The sequence below is a fragment of the Apium graveolens genome, chromosome 11, assembly GCF_009905375.1.
Source record: "Apium graveolens cultivar Ventura chromosome 11, ASM990537v1, whole genome shotgun sequence".
Taxonomy (NCBI): domain Eukaryota; kingdom Viridiplantae; phylum Streptophyta; class Magnoliopsida; order Apiales; family Apiaceae; genus Apium; species Apium graveolens.
In genome coordinates this window covers 83,559,799-83,585,211 of record NC_133657.1, presented here as the reverse complement: position 1 = coordinate 83,585,211, position 25,413 = coordinate 83,559,799, and the positions used below count along the sequence as shown (strand labels likewise).

At 37.9% G+C, this 25,413-nt stretch overlaps 1 non-coding gene across 1 annotated transcript; it reads left to right on the top strand.

The window, feature by feature from the left end:
* The first annotated feature begins 9,786 nt into the window (after positions 1 to 9,786).
* Positions 9,787 to 9,893, top strand: LOC141698766 (small nucleolar RNA R71). The gene has a single exon (XR_012565269.1). It is a non-coding gene; the product is annotated as a small nucleolar RNA R71 (small nucleolar RNA).
* The last annotated feature ends 15,520 nt before the right edge of the window (positions 9,894 to 25,413 follow it).

The window sequence follows — 25,413 nt, the reverse complement described above, 5'->3', positions numbered from 1 at the left end:
AAACAATATGATTGTGCCTAGTGATTAGAGAGTTATAAATATGACGATTGCTTGAGCAGTAAACTAGTTCATACCAACCTGAAGTGAGATTATGAAGAAGAGATTGCATAGTCCAATAGATCTGCAGCTGTAAAGTCCATGAACTGTGGTGCACTGACTTCCTCTTTTGACTCACCAACCAGGAGTACACTTGTACACATCTTACTAGAGTCCAATTCCAAGTGTAATGTGCAGAAGGTGCCTGATATGTCGTAATATTCTCAAGTCTCGTCACTGGTGCTATATGTTAGATACTGCTTCCTGATAATAACCTAGCACAATATACAAAATTACAATGATAACATTCCCAGCTTGCAAACAGCCATATCCCTCAGATAAACCTTTGCAGTTATCTCCAAAGGTAACCAGGGGGCCAGCTTTCTCAATCCACCTTTGATAGCAGGGCTCTATCTCCGGTCATATGTCTTGATGATCCACTGTCAAGAATCCACACTATCGGTTCCACCTGTTTAATACCCTGCACTACAAATGGATTAGACCTTCTTCGGAACCCAAACTTGGTTGGGCCTGGCATACTTGTAGAATTGTCCTTTGTCAGGCAAAACAACATTTTTAATTTTAATGGTCTCAACTTTCTCAATGACTGAACATTTGACCTTATAAACAGCCTTAACAAATTTCTTTTTAGGCTTAGGCACAAATGTCTCCTTTCTAGCCTTAGAAGGACTAGCAGTCTTAGACCTATCATGCTTCTTGTTATTCACATGCTGACGAGGAGTAGTCTTATCACTAGAAACATGCTTACCATTAAAATAAGCATAAATCAAATTAAAAGCACAAGTCATACAATTAGCAACACCACATGCTTTATGAGAGTGATTAACAACAGGCAATTTATGCATGGTAGACATGGCATTTTTGTTATCCAACTCATGCGTGTCTGAGTTAATCTCAGTTGCTTTCACAACTTTGACTGGAACTTTCGACACACTTGACTCGGAAACAACCTTCTCATTAGCATGATCTTCAGCATGTATTTCTTCTTGAATAACAGAAGAGGTCGCATCAAATGGTTCAGCAATTGATGCTTTATAGAGGGGTTCATCAACACCCCTAAGCACATGTGGTACTTCCCTACCTTTAGCACAGACATGAGGAGGGGAGTTTATGCCTAATTCTCCAATAGCAATATTGTAATCATAACCTATTCTAGATGTTTGATTAACAGCTTGCTTACTGTAGAACTCTTTAGCCTTCGAACAAGAATTGAAGTAGGCTCTAACCTTAGTCTCAAGACCGGTGATCTTGTCTTTGAGAATAGTTTCGAGTTTTCTATAACAGTCAACTCTATTCTCTAGAAAAGATACTTGTTCTTTTAACTTGTCTTGATTAATGTGCACAAGTCTTAATTCATTGACCTCTTTCTCAAGGTCTTTGATCTGTAAACTTAACAGTTCATTATCACGACGAGCATAATCTAAGTTACCTCCTAGATGATAAACTAATTCAGCATCAGTATATTTTACCTCTTTTCTTGATGATGAAGCTTTTCCATCAATAGCCATAAAAGCAAGATTCCCTTCTTCTTCATCTTCACTATCAGTATCATCCCAACTTCTTCCTTTTGCCAGATAAGCCCTTTCAGAGTTACTCTTCCGATTTGAATCATAAGAGTTCTTCCTTACTTGCTTTGGCTTCCTACATTCTGTGGCAAAGTGTCCCAACTCATTGCAGTTATATCATCTGATGGTGCTCCGATCTACCATCCCTGTTTTGTATCCACCACTGCTGGTGTTAGAGGATGAAGATCCACCTTTCTGGAATTTGTTGTAGTTGGACTTGTACTTGAACTTGGGATTTCTCTTGAATCTGACATTGGAGAATCTCTTGACAATTTGGGCCATTGACTCATCTTCCAATTGCTCCAGCTCTTCCAAGGAATAAAAATCATCACTGGATTGATTTGTAGTAGGATGATCATATTCTGCTACTAACACATTTTCCTCAGCCTTGGAAAACTGTACCATTCTCTCCGACTGTTGAGATTGTTATTGTTGTTGACCTTCAGCTACAAGAGCAGTAGATGTGTTGACCATTCTATCTTTCCCGTAGACTTCCTTCTGCTGAATCTGCTCCAACTCATAGGTTTTTAACACACCATAGAGTCTATCCAAAGAAATCTCACTCAGATCTCTAGCTTCTCTAATGGCAGTGATTCTATGTTCAAGATGAGTTGGCAGTGTTAAAAGGAACTTTTCGTTGACCTTCCTGATTGAATAATATTTTCCATTTATGTTTAGGTTGTTGATCAACGCATTGTACCTCTCAAACACTTCAGTAATTCCTTCTCCTGGATTGGATTTAAAGTGTTCATACTCAGAGGTTAGGATCTCCAACTTGTTCTCCCTAACTTCCTCTGTGCCTTCATTAATCACCTCAATAGTTTCCCACATGTGTTTGGAATTTTTACAGTTCATCACATGTCTGTTCATCAAGGGATCAAGGGAATCAATTAATATTAATTGAAGGCTGGCATCCAAGGAGGCTTCTTCCTTTTCAGCAGGAGAAAATCTTCAGGCTCTTTTGGATAGGTTCTAGCTTTGGTAATCACAACATCATCTACTATCACCTCTGGTTCAATAACAATCGGAGTTTTTAGACCCTTCTTTAACAAGTTCAGATATTTGGGATTTGCGACTTGTAAAAATAATAGCATCTTCTTCTTCCACATGATATAATTTTCTTTATCAAATAGTGGAATTTTAACGGTTCCAACTTTTTGTGAAGTCATTATGAATTTTTGAATAAATAAAAATTCACGGAGTTGAAAAAATCACAAAAGTATAGGATCTTGATTTGTTCGTTAATCAGAAGGCTCTGATACCAATTGTTAGGTCCCAATGTGTTTGTAGAAGGGGGGTTGAATACAAACAGTACCGAATAATCGAATAAATGCGGAATAAAAAATGTGAAACAAAATTCAAGTTAAATAAAAATATTATTAAACTTGAAAGGTGTTACAACAACTGTATCGATTACAAGGAATTAATCTCAAATTAATTATCACAAATTTAGAATAAATTTGACATGAACTTTTTCTATTTTTGCAATAATTAGAATCAAATGCTAAACGCGATTTGAGATTAAGTTCTAGGGATTTTGATCCGCTAGATTGTTACACAAGAGCAAGATAAAGATTTCTAGTGGATTGGATTTAACTTTACAATCTAGAAATTTAATCTTGAAGTATGCAGATGAAAAGATGAAATATTGCTTCTTGTTTTTCTTTTATGCTTTGTTCTTGACTTATGTGTTGTGGATTATGAAAATGTGTTCTGCTTCTGCTGCTTTTTAAATAATCCACCGAATAGAAAATAGCTGGTATGACAATCCTTTTGAACTAGCAAGACTTTCGGTAGGACTATCCATTTCCAGTAGAACTTTCGGCAAAACTATTGTTAGAACTAGCAAGACAATCAGAATGAACTAGCAAGACAATCCTCCTCCCAGTGTAACTTTCGGTAGGACTATCTAAATGGCTTGGAAAGACTTTCGGTATGACAATCCAATTGTCATACATGTTCAAATATTTGTCTTGCTGATTTAATCTTGAATATTAATTCAAAATCATTTCTGAAAAATGCATAATATTAATTCAGAATTAATTAACCAATTAATTCAATTAATCAATAAATTAATCTTTGCAGATATAATTTATTTTCTTAATTAAATTATATGACTTAATTAATTAATAGAGAATTAATACTAATCTTGAGCAGCAACCATTCTTCTGCAAATCTTCTGAAAATCACTGAAAATTATGAATCAATTCCACCACTTCAATGTTGACACTCGATGTACTCTCTGGTTCATGAGTGACTAACTTCCGTGACGTTTCTTCATGTCTTGAATTTGACACTTTGATTTTCTTCAGATTAAATCCTTGTAATTATCTGATACCCTGACGAGATCTCTGTCACTTGATTAAATCCACACTCTTGATTTATATCACTGAGGCATGATCAATTTCTTGAACTTCTTCCAGTGAATTAATTCCTCAAGTCTGTAGATGAACCTTGTTTCTGAATCCTTTGACAGATATTACTTTGCGAGATCTTTTTGACGGTAGATCCACTATTTACTTATTACATTCTTATTTGAGTTGAGTTAAATCCTCGAATATACAAATAGGCTATGACATATGACTTACAGGCTTCCTCTGTCTCTGTCCAATCACACGGCAAATCGCCGATGGGTGATAATCAACCGTCATCCCCCGGACCACATAATACCCATTCTTCTCGGCCTTCGCGTTCGCATAGAACTCGCGAACCACGCTCATCGGCACTGCTTCAGGCGACTCACAAAAAGCTATCCACCCCTTCTCAGCAATCATAGGCAACAACTCACCATCTCTCCCCGATGGTAAAAAGCCCCTCTCCTTCAGAATCGGCTTTCCCAGAAGCCTAGTGTACTCCTCCTCAGCAGCCCTATCATTCAAACGAGGCCTCGCAGCAGTACCCCTCGAAGAATCAGCAGTAGGGACAGTGCTGCTGCTATCAATAGTCTTCGCTCTCTTGGGTGCCATCGAATCTGAATAAAAGTGCTTGAGATTTATGTTTTTGTGTTTGGGAGAGAGTTGAAGTGTAGAAGAGTATGGGAGATATATGGGATAGGTGTATGTATATATAGCGTATGGAGTAGGGTAGAATTTGATTAGGAGTGGGTTTAAGGGTTAAAATCATGGGATAATGGGGAAATAGGTCGTGGGTTTATGGTTTGTATTTTGTTTTTTTTTATTTTTATGATTCTTTTTGGATTTTTTTGGAACTAAAAATTTTTCTCCCAGTCGACCCCTGAGTGGTCGCTCAGCAGAGCTGAGCGGGCGCTCAGGAGGCTACTGGAAAAAAAATTTCTGGCCCAGTTTTTCTCATTTTTTTTATGGTTTTGGATAGGTTATTAACTTCTAAGGGTTCCTGTAACAACAAATCATGGGTTCCCTCCCACGAAGTGCTTCTTTTTCGTCATTAGCTTGACGTTGCGTACCTTCCTCAAGTTGACAATAAAACGGCACTAACCACTTCTCGGTTTGTCGTGTCCCCATAGTAGTGCTTCAAACGCTGACCATTAACCTTGAATGCTTGGTCCGGATCATTCTCAAAAATCTCCACCGCTCCATGTGGAAACACAGTTTTGACAATAAAAGGTCCAGACCACCTTGATTTCAACTTCCCAGGAAAAAGTCGGAGACGAGAGTTGAATAAGAGAACTTGTTGCCCCGGCACGAATAACTTAGGATGTAGCTTCCTATCATGCCACATTTTCACCTTTTCCTTGTACATTTTGTTGTTCTCGTACGCTTGGAGTCGAAATTCATCAAGTTTATTAAGCTGAAGCATTCGCTTCTTTCCAGCTGCATCTAGATCCAGGTTCAACTTTTTCAACGCCCAATAGGCCTTATGCTCAAGCTCCGCAGGTAAATGACATCCCGTACCATACACCAGTTGAAACGGGGACATACCAAGTGGAGTTTTATATGCTGTTCTGTAAGCCCAAACAGCTTCATCGAGCTTTAAAGACCAATCCTTCCTTGACGGACAAACAACCTTCTCTAGAATGCGCTTGATCTCTCTGTTAGATACTTCCGCTTGACCATTTATTTGCGGATGATAGGCAGTAGCAACTCGATGATTCACGTTAAAATGCTGCATCATAGAAGTGAACTTACGGTTGCAGAAATGCGACCCTTCATCACTTATGATTACTCGAGGCGTTCCAAACCTTGTGAAAATCTGCTTATGAAGAAAATTCAACACTGCCTTTGCATCATTTGTCGGTAGAGCTTTGACTTCTACCCATTTTGAGACATAATCGACTGTCAGCAAGATGTACTGATTGTTACAGGACGAGATAAAAGGCCCCATGAAATCGATTCCCCAAACATCAAAGACCTCGACTTCAAACATCACATTTAACGACATCTCATCCTTTCTCGTCAAATTTCCCACTCTTTGGCAACGATCACACCTTAAAACAAATTGATGAGCATCATTAAACGAGGTAGGCCAGAAAAAACCTGCTTGCAGAATACGAGCTGCCGTATTCTCACCACCATAGTGTCCTCCATAAACTGTGGAGTGGAAATCTCGTAATATCCCCTCCATCTCACAGAATGGGATACATCTCCTGATGATCTGGTCAGCTCCCTGTCTAAACAAATACGGTTCATCCCACATATACCACTTCACCTCATATAGAAACTTCTTCTTTTGAGCTGTGGTCAAATTAGGAGTTATTATATTGCTGACAAGATAATTCACAATATCTGCAAACCATGGCTCTTCCTCCTGAACTGCGAACAACTGCTCATCCGGAAAAGATTCGTTGATCAATGTCTTATCATGTGAAGTAGACTCGGGATTCTCCAATCTAGAGAGATTGTCAGCTACTTGATTCTCAGTACCTTTTCGATCCTTGATCTCTAACTCAAATTCCTGTAGTAAGAGCACCAAACGGATGAGTCTCGGCTTCGAATCCTTCTTGGAAACCAAATAGCGGATGGCCGCATGATCAGTGAATACTGTCACTTTTGTCCCAAGCAGATAAGATCGAAATTTTTCAAAACCAAAGACTATATCCAAGAGCTCCTTCTCAGTAGTGGTGTAGTTCATTTGGGCCCCATTTAAGGTCTTGCTAGCATAGTAGACCACATAAAAGAGATTATTCTTGCGCTGCCCAAGAACTGCACCTACCGCATAATCACTCGCATCACACATCATCTCAAAAGGCTCTGTCCAATCCGGTGTTGTAATAACTGGTGCAGTGATCAAACTCTTCTTAAGAGTCTCGAATGCCGTCAAACATTCATCATCAAATTTGAAAGACACATCCTTCTCAAGTAAGTTGCACAGCGGCTTAGATATCTTCGAAAAGTCCTTGATGAAACGCCGATAAAAACCCGCAAGACCAAGAAAACTACGGATTCCTTTCACAGAAATAGGTGGTGGAAGATTTTCAATGACTCCCACCTTGGATTTTTCCACCTCAAGACCCTTGCTAGAGACCTTATGCCCAAGAATAATGCCTTCACACACCATAAATTGACATTTTTCCCAATTGAGCACCAAATTAGTTTCCACACACCTTTTGAGCACGGCACGAAGATTATTCAAACATTCATCATACGAATGTCCAAAGACGGAGAAGTCGTCCATGAACACCTCGACATTATTGCCAATCATGTCTGATAATATAGCCTTCATACATCTCTGAAAAGTGGCCGGTACGCCACATAACCCAAACGAAACTCTGCGAAAAGAAAACGTGCCAAATGGACAAGTGAAGGTAGTCTTTTCTTGATCCTCTGGTGCAATACAAATCTGATTATACCCCGAGTAGCCATCCAGAAGACAATAATACTCATGACCAGCCAACCTATCAAGCATCTGATCAATAAACGAAAGAGGGAAGTGATCCTTCCTCGTGGCCTTGTTCAACTTTCGGTAGTCCATGCATACTCTCCATCCTGTGACTGTTCGAGTAGGGATGAGCTCATTCTTCTCATTTGCTACCACAGTAATACCTCATTTCTTAGGCACACATTGCACGAAGCTCACCCAAGAACTGTCAGAAATAGGATAAATGATTCATGCATCCAGCCACTTTAGAATTTCTTTCTTCACCACCTCTTTCATGATAGGATTAAGTATGCGCTGTTACTCAACAGTTGGCTTACTACCCTCCTCGAGCAGAATCTTATGCATGCAATATGAAGGGCTGATCCCCTTGATGTCTGCTATGGTCCATCCAATAGCCGATTTGAATTCTCTCAAAATCCTTAAGAGTTTGTCCTCCTCACTACCTAAAAGGTCAGATGCAATAATAACAGGTAATGTAGATGCATCACCTAAAAAAGCATACCTCAAGTGTTTAGGCAATGGCTTAAGCTCCAAGGTGGGTGCTTCCTCAATTGATGGTTTGAGCTTTCCTTCAGCATTTTTGAGGTCAGAAGTACCAAGAGATTCAAACGGCATGTCCAGCTTTCGCCTCTAGGGAGAAGCATTAAGATATTGTAATTTCTCATTTCCATCCTCATCATCACTGTCAAAATCCCCCACTAAGGCCTTTTCTAATGCATCAGACATTAGCATATGATCGAGTTCTGAAGTAACTGCAGAATCAATCAAATCCACTTTTAAGCACTCCTCATCTTCTGTAGGGAATTTCATTGCTTTGAATACATTAAAGGTCACATCCTGATCCTGCACCCTCATTGTAAGTTCACCTTTCTGCACATCTATCAAGGTACGGCCAGTAGCCAAGAAAGGTCTTCCCAAGATTATGGGAATCTTCTTATCTTCCTCAAAATCCAGAATAACAAAGTTTGCAGGAAAGAAGAGCTTATCCACCTTGACTAGCACATCCTCCACTATGCCTCTTGGGTAAGTAATAGAACGATCAGCCAATTGTAGAGACATGTAGGTGAGCTTTGGATCAGGCAAATCCAACTTTTTAAAGATCGACAATGGCATCAGATCGATACTTGCTCCCAAATCGCAAAGGCATTTGTCAAAAGACAACTTGCCAATGGTGCAAGGAATGGTGAAGCTACCTAGATCTTTAAGCTTTGGAGGTAACTTTTGCTGCAGCACATCACTGCATTCTTCCGTAAGAGCAACGGTCTCAAGGTCATCCAGTTTCACCTTTCTTGAAAGAATACTCTTCATAAACTTCGCATAACTAGGTATTTGCTCCAGAGCCTCAGCGAAAGGTATATTGATGTGAAGTTTCTTGAACACCTCCAGAAACTTATCGAACTGCTTATCCAGCTTTTGTTGTTGCAATCTCTTAGGGAAAGGTGGTGGAGGATAGAGCTATTTCTCCCCTGTATTACCCTCAGGAAGAGTGTGTTCAACAGTAGTCTTCCTTGGTTCCGCCGCTTTCTCCTTTTGCTTAACTTCTTCATCTCCAACTTCAGCTTCTCCTTCTTTTGCCTTTTCAGCATCAGCAACTTTCCCAGACCTTAAGGTAATAGCCTTGACTTGCTCTTTAGCTTCCTTCCTGCCTGGCACTTCCGTGTCACTGGGAAGTGTGCCAGGTTGGCGATTGAGCACTACATTGGCTATTTGACCGATTTGATTTTCCAAGGTCTTGATCGACACCGCCTAACTCTTGTATAACAGCTTAAGTTCCTCAAAATCAGCACTAGTGGGTGCAGCTGTACCTCCCTATTGAGGATATGATTGCCTTTGAGCATACTGTTGTGGTTGCTGGAATCCAGGTGGATTGAACTGTTTACTCACACCTTGCTGATATGGTGGCTGAATAGCATTCTGATTATTACCCGACCTGAAATTTGGATGATTTCTGTTGTTAGGATGATAAGTAGGTGGCACAGGCTGCTGTTGTCACTGATAATTGTTCACATACTGAACAGATTTGTTAACAAAAGAACACTGATCCGTAGCATGAGAACCTGCACAAAGCTCACAGACCATAGCTATTTGACTGACTCCATAGGTAGCTAGAGAATCGACCTTCATAGACAACGCTTGGAGCTGCGCTGCAATAGCGGTGGCTGCATCGACTTCCAGAATACTTGCTACCTTCCCAGGCATCATCCTTTGAGTTGGGTTTTGATGCTCATTTGCAGTCATAGTCTCAATAAGATTATAAGCCTCAGTATAGCTTTTGGCCCACAAGGCGCCTCCAGCTGCTGCATCGAGCATGGGCCGAGATTGGGCCCCTAAACCATTATAGAAACCAGTGATCACCATCCAATCGGGCATTCCATGATGTGGACATTTTCTCAACATTTCCTTGTAGTGTTCCCAAGCTTCACACATAGGTTCTGTAGGTTGCTGCACAAACTGAGTAAGAGCACTCCTCATAGCAGCAGTCTTGGCCATTGGATAAAACTTCACCAAAAACTTTTGCGCAAGATCTTGCCAAGTAGTGATGGACCCAGCTGGTTCAGAATGTAACCAGTCCTTAGCTTTATCCCTCAATGAGAATGGGAAAAGCCTCAGCTTGATAGCCTCACCAGTCACACCATTATACTTGAAAGTACTGCAGATCTCGACAAAATTCCTTATGTGCATGTTGGGGTCTTCAGTCGCAGCTCCTCCGAAAGAAACAAAGTTTTGCACCATCGGAATAGTGCCCGGCTTGATTTCAAAGGTGTTAGCTTGGATAGCCGGATCAAGAATGCTTGACTGAATGTCATCAATTTTAGGCCGAGAAAAGTCCATAAGAGCTAGATCTGCCGGAACAATACGATCACCCATGATTACTGGCTCTTTCTACTTACTTCCTGAATCCGAATCTTCAAAGTCTATCGTCTCCGGAATATCAAGAACTTCGTCTGTCTCCTCAGCTGTATCTAAAGTCCTCTTGCGAGTACGAGAACGAGTTTGTATAAACGCTCGCTAAAGTACCTAAAACACAACCGGAAATAATAAGTAACACGTCTTAATCACTGAGTCCTAACGACCAATGATGGTAAGTACATAAACTAAACAAATACGCCGAGTCCCCGGCAGCGGCGCCAAAAACTTGTTAAGGCGAAAACACGCGCTAATATTCATGCAAGTATACGCATTCGCAAGTAATATAGAATACTTTCTAGTTCGTTCCCACAGAGACTCAGACTAATTATGTTCAATTAAACTCACTCACCAATGTATGATTACCTTTCAATGTTAAGACAATAACACTTAGATTTGATTAACTAATTATGAACTAGAATTAACTACTAGAATTAAACACTTAATAAACACTTAGAATTAACAATATTAAAACACTCATGAGATGACAACTTCATTACTACTTCCTTCAGTAGTCATTGTTATTACCCTTAGCATGCAACATTGATGATATTAATCGAATAACACGAACTGATAAAAGCCAACTTTCATTGTACTAATACCATTCTACCAAACATCCACAATTAAGATAGAAGTTGAATAGGTATCAATTATGTTGAGTCCCTATATGTCTACAGAAATTGACAACATAATGATTTAAAAACAAGTTATTCCTTTTGATTACACAGGGTGAATAAAACGGTTAGAGTTACCCACTAATCATGCAGACTCGTACATGAACCTATGCTAGCATGGCAAGTTCTAAATCTCGAGATCCACCGTCGCTTCACAAGAGATTGACACCCTATCTTATATGTTCGCGACGCACATAAGACGAATACGCACAACCAATACTAGATATCATACAAGCATCACACACTAAGGTATTAAACAACTAACTAAAGAAGTACATAGTAAATCCGTTACGACCACATGATCACGATTAACCCATGTTAGCACTCATCGTCATCATGGGTACATATGAAAACATGATAAATAAACACAAAAAAATAATAACTAAACTAATTATATTAAACCAGAGTACATCACAAGAGTAAATAGGTTCAAAGCAAAGAAAACTAGCATCCAACCTTACAACGAAATAAAGAATCACAAGAAAATCTGCTTCCTCTTCGTTGCGATGTGCTAAAACGGTCTTCTTCCTTATCTCCTTCGCTCCTTAATTAATACAACGATCCAACACACGTGAAACGTCTCTAAAATCTACTTATATAGGAGTCCCATAAAACCCAGATTACTCAGAAGTTGGAAGCCAAACAGAATTAGAAGTCTAAAATATTAAATCTGAAATTACGACCCTGCGCGGCCGCTCAGCATAGCTGAGCGGGCGCTCAGACCCCTTCTGGAAGAATGGTCTATTTGCTCCGTTTCTTCGCTATAATCTGCTCCTCTCTTCCCACTTGCAATGATAGATACATGCCAAGGCCTATTATTGATGAATTCTCCCCCGAAATGCAACTAATACCCTGAAATGCACAAACACTAGAAAAACGCATCAAATACACAAAATACTTGATTTCAAGACACCAATTTAAGCTATTATAAGACGTTCTAAGTGGTATAAAATGCCACTTATCAGCAGGGAAGGTTGAATGTTGATGGATTTGGGCCCTTACCATTTGCGGTGTTTCCTGAAGTGGAACCTTCAAGGTACCCTCAATAGCTCCTAGAGACACATTGGTCTGCATTTGAAAGTATTTTTGGGATTCTATTAGGGACTTGATGTCCTGCTATTGACTTTGAACTAAAGTTGTGATTTGAGAGACTTGAGAAGTAAGAGAAACATAATTTGAAGCTTTTAGTTTAGATATTTGATTTTGGAGAGCTTGGACTTGAAGAGTTAAGGATGTGGATGAAGCAGTCCGTGATTCTGTTAAGAGAGGGGTACCAAGAGAATTTAGCACTACATTTTTTAATTTATCCATTACCAATGTAGATGGTTCAAACCTAGCTTTGTATAGCTGCTCCAACTTGATCTTGATGTCATTGTTGTTTGTAATTTTCTATTGAATCCTATTGTGCAGTGCAATGAAGGAGTCCCTGAGTTTCTTGATACTCTCTTCAACTAGAGTGAGTATGAGAACTTGAAGTTTTTTTGAGAACTTGATGTATTTGATCTTCATGCCATTCAATGTAGGTATCAATTCATCAATTCTCTTGTTCACCAGCTCCTTGACTTCACCTTGATGACCATCCAGAGTCTATTCTATAGTCTTAGACCTCTGTGATGGAATCATAAACCTCTTGTGGAGTGAGTAGCTTGGCACTGCTGTCTAGTATTGTGATATACTCCTCCCTGAATTTGGATGATGCCTCCTCCATATTGACTGAAAAGCTTCTAGAGAGTCAGGCATCCACATTGCCATCCATGTCACCTTCATCCATAATTTTATCTTGTTGCTTTTCAACTTCCTCTGTGTAGGTGAGAAGGATGGCTTGGTAGTCTTGGTTTATCATTTTGGATGTGAACGATTATTGAGAAATATTAGAAAACCCTTCAATTTGATATACCATCATCTCATCTATAGTTTGGGTTGGAGGTTATTGTCATGTAGCCATTGTGATAAGAGGTGTGAAGGTTGTGTTGAAGTTGAAGGTTGGTTGGTGTCTGTTGAGGGTGGAGTTGAGGTGGATGGTATAGTAGGTAGGGTGGTACCTATGAATGGAGTCACAGTTGAACTCACAGTTGTAGTTGTGGTTATGACAATGTGTTGTTCACTTGGTAAGTGAACCTCTATTGGAATTGGAGGGGAGTTGACCAGGTTATTGTCATGTACCAAGGCCTCAAATCCTTGTTCCTCCTGTAGGGAACTAGCACTTGAATGTGCTAAAGTACTTGCCTGCCCAATAGCTGGATCATTGTTAATTGAAATCCTAGCTTTAATTGTCAAAGCAATTACGGTTATAGTTTTGAGGGGAGTTATTTCTTCATGGGAAACTTCCAATTGAATTGGAGAGGATTTGAGTAGCTCCCTCTCAAGAGTAATACCTTCAAACCTAGTTGTCTGTGAAGACTGTTATGCACATAAAGGTGCATTGCAAACTTGCATAGGGTCTTCAGTAAAAACTGATGAAACCCTTGTGTTTGTGATGGTGTCATCAAGGTTTACCTCAACATGTAGCCTCTCATCATCTAAAGATTGTGTCTGAGTGATGATCACATTTTCATGAACCGTGTCACTTGATGTTGGCAAGACTTGAGAAGAAGATTCAAGTCCTTCATTAAAATGAGAAGAAATTTGAGAAATGAGATTTGTGAGCTCATATGTGATTGTTTGCAACTCCCCCGAATAGATGAGAGAGTTTCAAGAGATGTGCCCTATAAGTTTGTGCCAACCAAATTGCTTTTTTCACCCTTTTGAGCACGCAACTCCCCCGAATAGATGAGAGAGTTTCAAGAGATGTGCCCTCTAAGTTTGTGCCAACCAAATTGCTTTTTTCACCCTCTTGAGAGTGCTCAAGAGGGGGTGCAGAATATTGACATGGTGCATTTGGGAGAATGCTTGATTCAATAGTGACATTTTTGTTGAGAATGTGCCACTAGAGTCTGTTTAGATCTCATTTGTACAACTGCATTTTTTTGAGAAGATACAGAGGTAGTCACTTGAGTGGTCAGCTTAGTTTTCTTTTGCTTCTTTGGTTTCTTGACCAAGGGTGACACTTTTCTGTTTGATCCTAACCACTCTCACTAACTACAACTCGTGTTGGTTACTTCCTCTTCTTTTTACTAACTCCTTCCTTTTGAGAGGATGAAGCAGTTGGTTGACTACCAACTAATGGTTGTGAAGAAATGGTTGTAACTGTGGTAGGCTCATGTGGGTGTTCCTGTATTTGTGCTACTGCAGGACCAGGTGCCATAGCTGATGTAGGAATTGCAATACTTCTCATGTCAAGCATATGATAAGGATAGGTTCTAAATTACTCCAACATAACGTCAGTGATACTTAGCCTAACCTTAACCTGATTCCCCCTGAGTTTGTGCCACCAAATTCAGATGTGCTTATTTCTTGAGATGAATTCTCATTATCAGAATTTATTGGTTCAATTGTTTCTTCCTCTATATTGTTGTTTGTGTTGACGTAGCTTCATCTTCAGAATCACTGTCAATATTGAGATTTTCAAACCTTAAAGTTTCAGCTTCATTTTCATTAAGACATTCTAAGCCTGGATACTTGTCATCATCAAATGTCACATATGTTCTCTCCATTATTTTCTTCTTCTCTAGCACATAGAGTCTGTATGCAGTCATTTCCAATAGATATCCAAGAAAAAATAGCTTTAAATACTGTGGAGTCAAATTTTCCATCATATTCAGAATTGTCTTTTAGCACAAAGCATTTGCTTCCAAACACATGAAGATGTTTAACAGTAGCCTTTCTTTTTGACAAAATTGATTAGGGTAACTTGCCAATATTTTTGTTTAGTAAATATCTGTTATGAGGGTAACATGCTGTGTTTACATCTTTTTTACCAAAAACTGGTTGACAGCTTGACATCTTGCAGCATTGTCCTTGCAGCTTCAACTAAAGTTCTATTTTTCCTTTCAACCACACCATTTTTTTGAGGTGTTCTTGCAGTTGAGAACTCGTGAATAGTGTCTTTGTCTTTGCAAAATTCACTTAGAATTGTCTTCCTGAGCTTTGTATCATTTTCACTCCTCAACCCTTTAACAGAATTTTGATCTTCAGTCTGCTTCTCAATTTTCTTTATGTATTCAATGATGATGTGTGGAGTTTCATCTTTTGAATGCATAAATTCCACCCAAGTGTACCTTGAGTAGTCATCCACCATCACCAAAGCATACTTCTTTCTGGATATGGACATGACATTTACAGGTCCAAACAAGTCCATGTGGATAAGCTGTAGTGGAGCATTAATGGAATTCACAACTTTGCTCTTATGACTGGATCTCTTCATTTTGCCTTTTTGACAAACTTCACAAACTTAATTTTTAGAAAACTCCAAAGCTGGTATATCTCTCACCAGTTCTCTTTTCACCAGAGTATTAATTGCTTTGTAGTTCAAGTGAGAGAGCTTCTTGTGCCAGAGTTTGCTTTGTTCACTAGATGCCTTGGTGTAGAAGCAACATATTATGTCATTTTTTGTTGAGTTCATATCTGCAACAAACATACTTCCCTTCCTTACTCCTCTTAGAGCAATTTCACCAGTTTTCTTGCTTGTGATTGAGCAATCTTCTTTGTCAAATGTAACTTTAAAATCTTTGTCCGTAAAATGACTGACACTAAGAAGATTCACTTCAAGGCCTGCAACCAGTGCTACATCATTAAAGACAACATTTCCATAAATCAACTTGCCATATCCCATTGTGAATCCCTTATTGTTGTCTCCAAAGTTCACCAAAGGGCCAACCATCTCCTCAAATTATGATAGCATGGCTTTATCACCTGTCATATGTCTGGAACATCCACTGTCAATGTTCCATATGACTTTATTCTTCTCTCCCTGCACATAGTGAGTTTTAAGTGTGTTTAGCTACCCAAGCAATGTTGGGCACTTTCTTATTTTTGACAGAGTTAGCAGAAGTAGAACTTGAACATTTTTTATCAACATTTTCTTCTTTGATCATTGATCTATAATTAACTTCCTTTAGATCCTTTCTCAGCTTCTGACAACTGATCATAACTGTTAGGTCACACAACACTGTAGAAGGGGGTTGAATACAGTGTAGAATACAATCAAATCGATTTAAAGCACAAGTAACAGAAAACAGATGTATTCGATATAATAAACTCTGTTACAATGGAACTGTTCTCTCTCAGTGATGAACAAATATCACGAGAGCTGCTAGGTTACAATATATGATCTTCTCGATGATCATAACTCTTATAGAGTAAACCTATATCTGTGTTTATATAGACACACAGTTACAAGATAACTTCTAGTTGATAAGGAATATAATTATGTCTCCTAAAATATATCAACCAGATATCTTATATAATTCTTCTAGTCCTCTAACTCTTTCCATGCATATCTTCTTCTTGTATTAGTCTCGATCTTCTTTCCTGTGAATCAGCTTCCTTCCTTAACTGTTAGTCCTCCAGTACTTAAGTTCTGATATCCATCTTCTGATATTATCTTCTGATAATCTAAGTCATGATATCCTTAAGTCCTGACTTCCAGTAAGTCCTGATTCCAGTAAGTATTGATATTTCCTGTTAGTTAAGATCTGAAAACTAAACATGAAACATATTAGACATGACATCTCAAATATATCCAACAATCTCCCCCAACTTGTAAATTATGCAAGAATGTACAAGTTAATAGATTTGATGATGTCAAAAACATTTAAGTTCAAATGCAATAAGAGTTTAATAAGACTATTAATTATAACTTACAAAACATCCAGCTAATTGTGCTTTGACCTGCATCAGTTCTTCTTCCTTACTATCACCAATTTGATAAATGGTTGTTCTGAGAGCTTGAATGGATGTTCTTTCAAGTCCATCACCAAGTCTGATAACCTTAGGATATGAAGAGTTTTCATTATAACATAAGTATCTTCCTTTCAGAATAACTTCCACCTTAGCAGAATTCTTCAGCATAGGAATTTTTCTTCCATCACCTTCAGTAATCATTAGACTGTAATGAGAAGTCTTTGTACCAGAGATTCTGAATAGATCTCTTATAGCCTTCAAAATGTATTCTGGCCATCTTCTTGTAACATCAAATTTAAACTATTTTTATTGTTTTTTCAAAACATTTACTTCCAGAAGATAGTGAATATGTTGAAGTTCTCTGATAGACTTCTTTAATACATCAGTATCAGCTAATCTATAAGTCCTTCCATCATTGAGAAATGAGATCAATTTCTCTTTTAGATTCTCCCTATCATGAGCATCTATCATAACTTGAGCAGGAAACACCTTGTCAAGGTGCCTTTGTTTGATTTGTTCATATGGTTTGTCTGTCAATATGAAAGGATCTCTTAGAGTAACCTCTAATCATGTTTGAATCTTCTCTTCGTTAGAACCTAATCCAGCTCTATCTCTAGGTTGCTTGGCTTTCAACCCAAATGTAGCAAGTTGATTAATCATGAGATTGGATTTTGGTTCAACTGGAATAGCTTTCTTCCATAAAAGCTTCTTCTTATCAGCAATTGTCATTTTATCCAAATCAACTTGAGCATTTTTAGTAGTTGATGTCTTGATAGCTTGATCAGAATTTGTTGTTTCTTCTGTACCTTCTTGTCCTTTATTCTGAATAACAAGTTAAGCAGTGTCAGAGATTGTTTTAGAATCTTCAATTATCTTTCTTCTTTTCAGAATTTGAACATATTCATCTTCAACAAGATTATCATCAATTACTTGAACCATTTTACATACTGGTTTCATCAGAGCTTGAGAAGTTTAGTCTGCGATCTAGTCTTGAACTTTGAAGTTTCAGAATTTGACTTTTCCTTGATCACAATGCCTTTTTCCTTAGGCCTTGGAGGTTTCTTTGCATCGGAAGCTTTAGACTTAGGATTTGTCTTCTCAGCAGCAAATCTAGCTTCTTCCTCCTTGAGAGTTTTTAAATCCATTTCTGGATTGTGTTTCAGAAATAATCTTCTTGCTATCTCCTCATCAAGTGTCTGGATTTTAGGTTCTTTTTAATAAATAGTAGTCTGCTTCCCCTTTAACTTCAGAGTTTGCAAGAACTTCTGAGAGTCTTCAGATCCTGATTGAATCAGAATATCAGAATTTGACATCAGACTTTGCTTATCACCACTTGACTTCAATCTTTGAGCATTCACAACATCAGGACTTGACTTGTTCTAAATAGAAGATTTTCCTTGAACTTTTCTTTGACCTCTGCTCTTTTCAGAGTTACCCTGGTCATCACCTTTATCATCATGTTTCTTCAGTTCTTGAGTAGGTGAGCATTTGGACTTAACTACCTTCTCCCCCTTTTTGGCATCATCAGGAAGTAAGAGAGAAAGAAGAAGTTCAACTGAAGATTGGATTTCATCCAATTGAGCTTTCTGAGAAGCTTGATTAGCCAGAACCTCAGCAATTTGGGCCTGTTGCTTCTCTTGAATTTTCTCAATGGTTGCAACTTTTTCAGAAATAGGTCTGATATACCTGTTCTTGTCAAGCTTGATTTATAGATTGAACTTATCAACTTGTTCCCTGAGTGTATCAACCTTTTCATGAGTAGAAGTATGTAGACCTTGAAGATGTTTTATAGACAGAGCTGTGATCTTGAGTTGTGTCTTGAAATCAGCATTTGTGAGAAACTCATCAGCTTTTGCAATATGCTCTGTCATAATTTTAGAACATGGAATAAAATTCGATTCATTCCACTTCTTGGTCAACTCATCACCTCTGTAAGTATCCTCCCAAGGAATATGTGCTGCCTTTTCAACAAATTTCTTCACCAATTTTTCCTTGCCCATAGTAGGTACTGGAGTCTCAACAAAAACACTGTCATCAGAACTTGAGGAAGACTCATTCTGTTCAGATAGCTCAACAGTGTGTGAAGCAACTGGAGATTCAGGAATAACATCATCTAAATTCTGATCAGCAGAATTTATCTCCGGAGCTGGTGTCTTTGATGTATATGGAGCTTCCAGATAAAGAACTTTAGGTATATTCAAATTATGAATATCTATTTCAGAATTATCAGTTTGTTCTTTAGCATCATCTGTATCTTTAATAGGAGAGACAGGAGGGGTAACAACTGTGTCATTAGCAGTGTCTTTGGCTTGAGCTGGAAGGGCTTCAATGATAATTGGTTCTTGTGAGATCAGAGATTCCTGATCCCCTTCCTCAGCTTCTTCAGTATCTTCTGATATAGCCTTAGCCAAATAGCTCCTAGCCTTCATTTTCTTCAATCTCCTTGCCAATGAAGGAGTTGCTTCAGCAGCATCAGAATTTACAGATTTCCTTTTCAAAGTATCAGAACTTTGAACTGCTTTCTCTTTCTGAGAAGTAACATTCTCAGCTTCTACTATCACAGGTTCAGATGCATGAACTCGTGCTTCAACTATTTCCTCAAATCATCAAAATTTATTATTGACCATTATTGAATCAAAACATTCATCACAGGATAAAGTTAAAAATCGATGAAGTAAAGATTAACAAATTGCAATTAAAACATGCATAGTCACATAATTTGAGAAACAAAGACCAAATCTTGCAATTTAAAGAAAATTTCATTAATATATCAGATGAGTACATTTCATGAAATTTATCAATTACATGCAAAAATTACAAGATAGTCCTATTCTTAGATTCTTAACATCAACGGCCTTTTTCCTAGTCTAAGAAGCCCTATCGACTAGCTCCTTCTGCTGCTGACGAAGAGCACTGCAAGACGGATGATCCGTTCTTGCTGACGGAGAGCTTCTCTCCTTTCCTCTTCCAACCGATCAAGATAGAGGTGGTATTCCATCAAAAAGAACAATAGGTATGTGTGAACCTCTTGTGGAACTGAGTTCCAGAGCTCTTCAGGAATGGCGGTGACATGCCACTCATGTTGCCAATCATCATAACTCAACTCGATGTTGAAAGTTTCATAGTTCAGGAACAAGTTGAAACGAACCATTTTTGTTGAAAAGAATAAAAAGAGAGTGAGTTTGTGAGAAAATGAAAGATGTTTTGGCTGGAATAAATAGTCGGTTTAAATAGCCAATAGAATATCAAGGGATGCGAGGACTGGTTAACAATTACAAGTAAAAATAATGATCCGTCGACTCCCTAGACTGATGTGTAATAATAACAGTCAGTAGAAGATCTAAAGCAAGAGTTAATGGGCACGTGAAATAATTAACAATTACTGTGCACATGCAGTTTTTCAAGACATACACGTTAACCAGTAACCCATAATGATTATGACTGTTTTTATCTCACCCAAATTTATTCTGATTTAAATATGACTGTTTCATATTTTACCACAAATAAGATAAGTAAAGAAAAATGCCACGTAAGCATCAAAGATTCCATCAGGATTTAATATCAGAACTTAACTTATATCAGATTTTAACAGTCATCAGAACATGGCTTATGTACTCAAAAAGTGAATATCTTTTTCTGTGATTCTTCATACAAATACTGACTTGTTTTCTTTAGAGTTTAATCATCTGAACTTCCATCAGAACTTATCCTCAGAATTTATGCAAATGACACTTAACTGTTTGTCAAAAACAACTTAATCACCACAATAATTTTCATCATTCATATGGAGTGAAAGTGTGTGCATGCAGCAAAATATCAGATAAAGATTAAAGTCTGATCAACTTCAGTACATCTTAGAAATAAGGCATAACTAAGAAAAATGCTTAAAATCTGTCATCAGTCATGATGTCTACTATAAAACAAATTTATGCATGAGTCCACCTCAACTGTTTGTGCTCATTTTATGCATATTTTGAAATTCCTTTTTATAGTGGCTTCTCAGTGTAAGTGAGTCACGACTGCTTATCAGAATTTATGCTGTTATCAGAGTATTTCTCCAGTAATCATAGAGTGTGAAAAGTCACCAAGAAAATTTTTTGCTTTTCTAATGCATATTACTTAATACCAGCAATGCACTTGGGTCTTCCCTTCCACATTTATACTCTAGATCTCAAAGGAGAACCTGACTTTTATTTTTTTCTTTTCTTTTCTTTTGATAAGTGAGGCTTATCAGCACTTAGTTCATTCTTAAGATTTACTGACAACAGAATTTGACAGATAAGAAACAAGAATCTAGTTTGTGACTTAGTAGTAAGATACACAAAGTAAACTTGACTAAGCTCAATATCAGAATCTGCTTGTGTTAATGAGTTTCCACATAAACAACTAATTCAAACATGGGATTTCTAGTATGTTAAAGACTACTAGGTCAGCATCTAGCACAGTTATCCTCATTGGATTGAATAGCCACAGAACCTTCAAAACACTTATCAGAGTATATAAATCCACATCAGATAACAATCAGCATTTAATGAATTTTCAAATTAAGCACATATTACATATAGATAATACAATCTGTAAACACTGATCATAAAGTCTGATGCATGAGAACAAAAACTAAGCAGATTTAGAGAAAGAACCTGAAACCATTCCAAGTTCATTTACCAATCTTATAAAAGTAGCTTCACATAGTGGTTCTGTGAAGATATCTGCTAGTTATTGATCTTTCGGAACAAAATGCAATTCCACTGTACCTTCATCCACATGTTCCCTTATGAAATGGTACCTAATGCTGATGTGCTTTGTCATTGAGTGTTGAACTGGATTACCTGTCATAGCAATAACACTTTGATTATCACAGTAAATAGGGATTTTAGAAAATTCTAACCCATAATCCAGTAACTGATTCTTCATCCAAAGAATCTGTACACAACAGCTTCTTGCAGCAATATATTCTACTTCTACAGTTGATGTGGAAATTGGCTTTTGTTTCTTGCTAAATTAAGAAACCAATCTGCCTCCAAGAAATTGGTAGCTTCCACTAGTGCTTTTCCTGTCTATTTTGCATCCTGTAAAATCTGCATCTGAGTAACCAATTAACTTAAAATCTGATTCCCTAGAATACCACAATCCTAGATCAGCTGTACCCTTGAGGTACTTGAAAAATCTTTTCACAACTAATAAGTGAGGTTCTCTTGGATCAGCCTGAAATCTTGCACAAAGACAGGTAGCATACATGATATCAGGTCTACTTGCAGTTAGATAGAGTAAGGAGCCAATCATTCCTCTGTAGTTAGTAATATCTATTGATTAACCAGTATCATTATCTAACTTGGTTGCAGTGGCCATGGGAGTGGATGCAGTTGAACAATCTTGCATTCCAAATTTCTTCAGTAAATTTCTGGTATACTTGGATTGACAGATAAAAGTGCCTTCTGCAGTTTGCTTGACTTGAAGGCCCAGAAAATAGTTGAGTTCTCCCATCATACTCATTTGATATCTTGACAGCATTAGCTTTGCAAACTTCTCACACAGTTTGGAATTAGTAGAACCAAATATGATATCATCAACATATATATGTACCAAAAGTAAGTCCTTTCCATGGTTGAGGTAGAATAGAGTCTTGTCAATTGTGCCTCTGTGAAATCCACTTTCCAGAAGGAATTGAGCTAAAGTCTCATATCATGCTCTTGGAGCTTGCTTAAGGCCATAAAGTGCTTTGTCAAGCCTGTAGACATGATTGGGAAATTTAGGATCTACAAAGCCTGGAGGTTGTTCAATATATACTTCTTTATCCAATTCTCCATTGAGAAAAGCACTTTTTACATCCATTTGAAAGACTTTAAACTTCTTGTGAGCAGCATAAGCCAAAAAGATCCTTATGGCTTCTAATCCAAAAAGAACTTAATCCATCAGAACTTACAGGATCAGGATTTAAGTCCTCAGAATTTCCAGAATCAGAATTTAAATCTTCATTCTCAAATCTCAGCTGATCATGATCATCGAAATCTTCAAGTCCAGTAATTTTCTTATCATCAAAAGAGATATTGATAGATTCCATGAGAACTCTTGTTCAAAAATTGTAGACTCTGAAGGCTTTTGTGGAAAGTGGATATCCAACAAAAATTCCTTCATCAGCTTTTAGATCAAATTTGGACAGCTGTTCAGGATGAGTCTTAAGAACAAAACACTTACAACCAAATACATGAAAGTATTTCAAATTTGGCTTCTTCTTCTTCACCATCTCATATGGTGTTTTTCCATGCTTGTTTATAAGTGTAGCATTTTATGTAAAACAAGCAGTCTATACAGTTTCAGCCCAAAAATAGGTTGGTAGCTTTGCTTCATCAAGCATTGTTCGCGCAGCTTCAATAAGAGTCATGTTCTTTCTTTCTACAACTCCATTTTGCTGTGGAGTTCCAGGTCCAGAAAATTCCTCTTTGATTCCATGATCTTTGTAGAACTCTTCCATGACTGAATTCTTGAACTCAGTGCCATTATCACTCCTTATGATTTTAACAGAATCTTTGATCAATTTATCCAGCTGTCTGACATGATCAGCTAGGATAGATGCAGCTTCAGTCTTCTTGTTCAAGAAGTACACCCAAGTGTACCTTGTGAACTCATCCACTATAACCATAGCATATTTCTTCTTTGCAATAGACATGACATTGACTGGACCAAATAGATCAACATACAGTAGGTGATAAGGCTCAAGAATTGATGACTCAGTTTTGCTCTTGAAAGAAGATTTTCTTTGTTTTGCCTTCTGACATGAATCACAAAGGCCAACAGGAGCAAATACTGTTTTTGGCAATCCTCTCACAAGATCTTTCTTTACAAGCTCATTTATATTGTTGAAATTTAAATGAGAGAGTTTCTTGTGCCAATTCCAGCTTTCTTCAATTGATGCTCTACTTAACAGACAGATTGCAGAACTATCAGTACTTGTTGAAAGTCTGGCTTCATAAATGTTACCATGAATGTATCCTTTGAGAACCACTTTGCCTGATGAATTACTTATAACTTTACAGTGTTCTTCAAAGAAATCCACATAATAACCTATGTCACAGATTTGACTTATACTCAAAAGATTGTGTTTAAGTCCTGAGACAAGAGCTACTTTTTCAATGATGACATTCCCAAGATTGATCTTGCCATATCCCAGAGTTTTTCCAATGTTTCCATCTCCATAAGAAACTTCTGGGCCAGCTTTTTTCACAAAATCTGATAGCAGGGCTTTATTTCCAGTCATATGTCCTGAACATCCACTGTCCAGAACTATGATGTTCTTCTTGTTGCCCTTTAACTCAGCAACATCAGAACTGCTATCAGCATTTGCCATCAAGGCATAGTTCTCCTCATCTTCAGAATCTGAGGTGTCTGTCCAGCTTTTCTTCTTTGTGACAAGAGCCTTGCCTTTATCACTTTTTCCTTTCTTGCAATCAGGAGATATGTGGCCTTTCTCACCACAGTTGTAGCATTTGACATCTGAGTAATCTCCTCTGTCAGACTTTCCTCCTTTGTCTTCAGATTTTCTAAAGCCCTTCTTATAAAGACTTCTAGCTTTCCTGGAACACTTCTTTCCTCTTCTGAATTTCCTGTAGGCTATCTTTGTGATACCTTTCACCATATGAGCATACATCTTCATCATCTCTTCATCAACATCTACTTCAGGTAGACTTTCAGTTTCTGAATCATCATCATCAGAACTTGATGATTCTGAATCAGACTTAATGATTAGAGCCTTTCCTTTTCCTTTCTTTGAGACAACCACTTTGGGGGATTCCTCCTCAGCATTAAGAGCAACTGTTCTTGACTTTTTCCCATGTCTTGCTTCTTTGATCCATCTCAAGTTTATAAGTCTTGAGCATTCCATAAATTTCATCAAGAGTAGTTTCATCAAGAGCATAATTGTCTCTTATAATAGTAGCTTTCAAATCCCAACTTTCAGGAAGAGCTAAAAGGAATTTTAGATTTGAATCTTCAATGTCATATTCCTTGTCCACCAGTGACAGATCATTCAAAAGTTTGACAAACCTGTCATATAAGTCAGTTAATGACTCATCACTTTTTGAGTCAAAGTGCTCATACTCTTGAGTGAGTATAGTCCTCCTGTTTTTCTTGATTGCATCAGTTCCCTGACACCTTGTCTCCAAAGCATCCCATATCTCCTTTGCAGTCTTGCATTGAATTACCCTATTTGACATGACATTATCACTGGCACTATACAGCAAATGCCTTACCTTTGCATCCTTGGCAATAGATGAGATATCTTCAGCTGTGTATTCATTTTTCTCCTTTGGTATGGTCTTTGCTGGCTGATCTGCAACTACAACAGACAGCTTGGTTGGCTTATGTGGTCCTTCATAAATTCTGTCAAGGTATTCTGGATCCGTAGCTTCCAGAAACATAGCCATCTTCACTTTCCATATGGGATACTCAGAAGGTCTCAGCATGGGAACCCTGATAGTCTCATATCGACTATGGGTTTGAGTCTTTGGAGTTTCTTCAGTTTTGGCGGGCTTGGTTGGATTTTCTGCTTCTTTAGACATGATTGTTTTGGATCTTTATTGTATATGTGTTAACAGAGAGGCTCTGATACCACTTGTTAGGTCACACAACACTGTAGA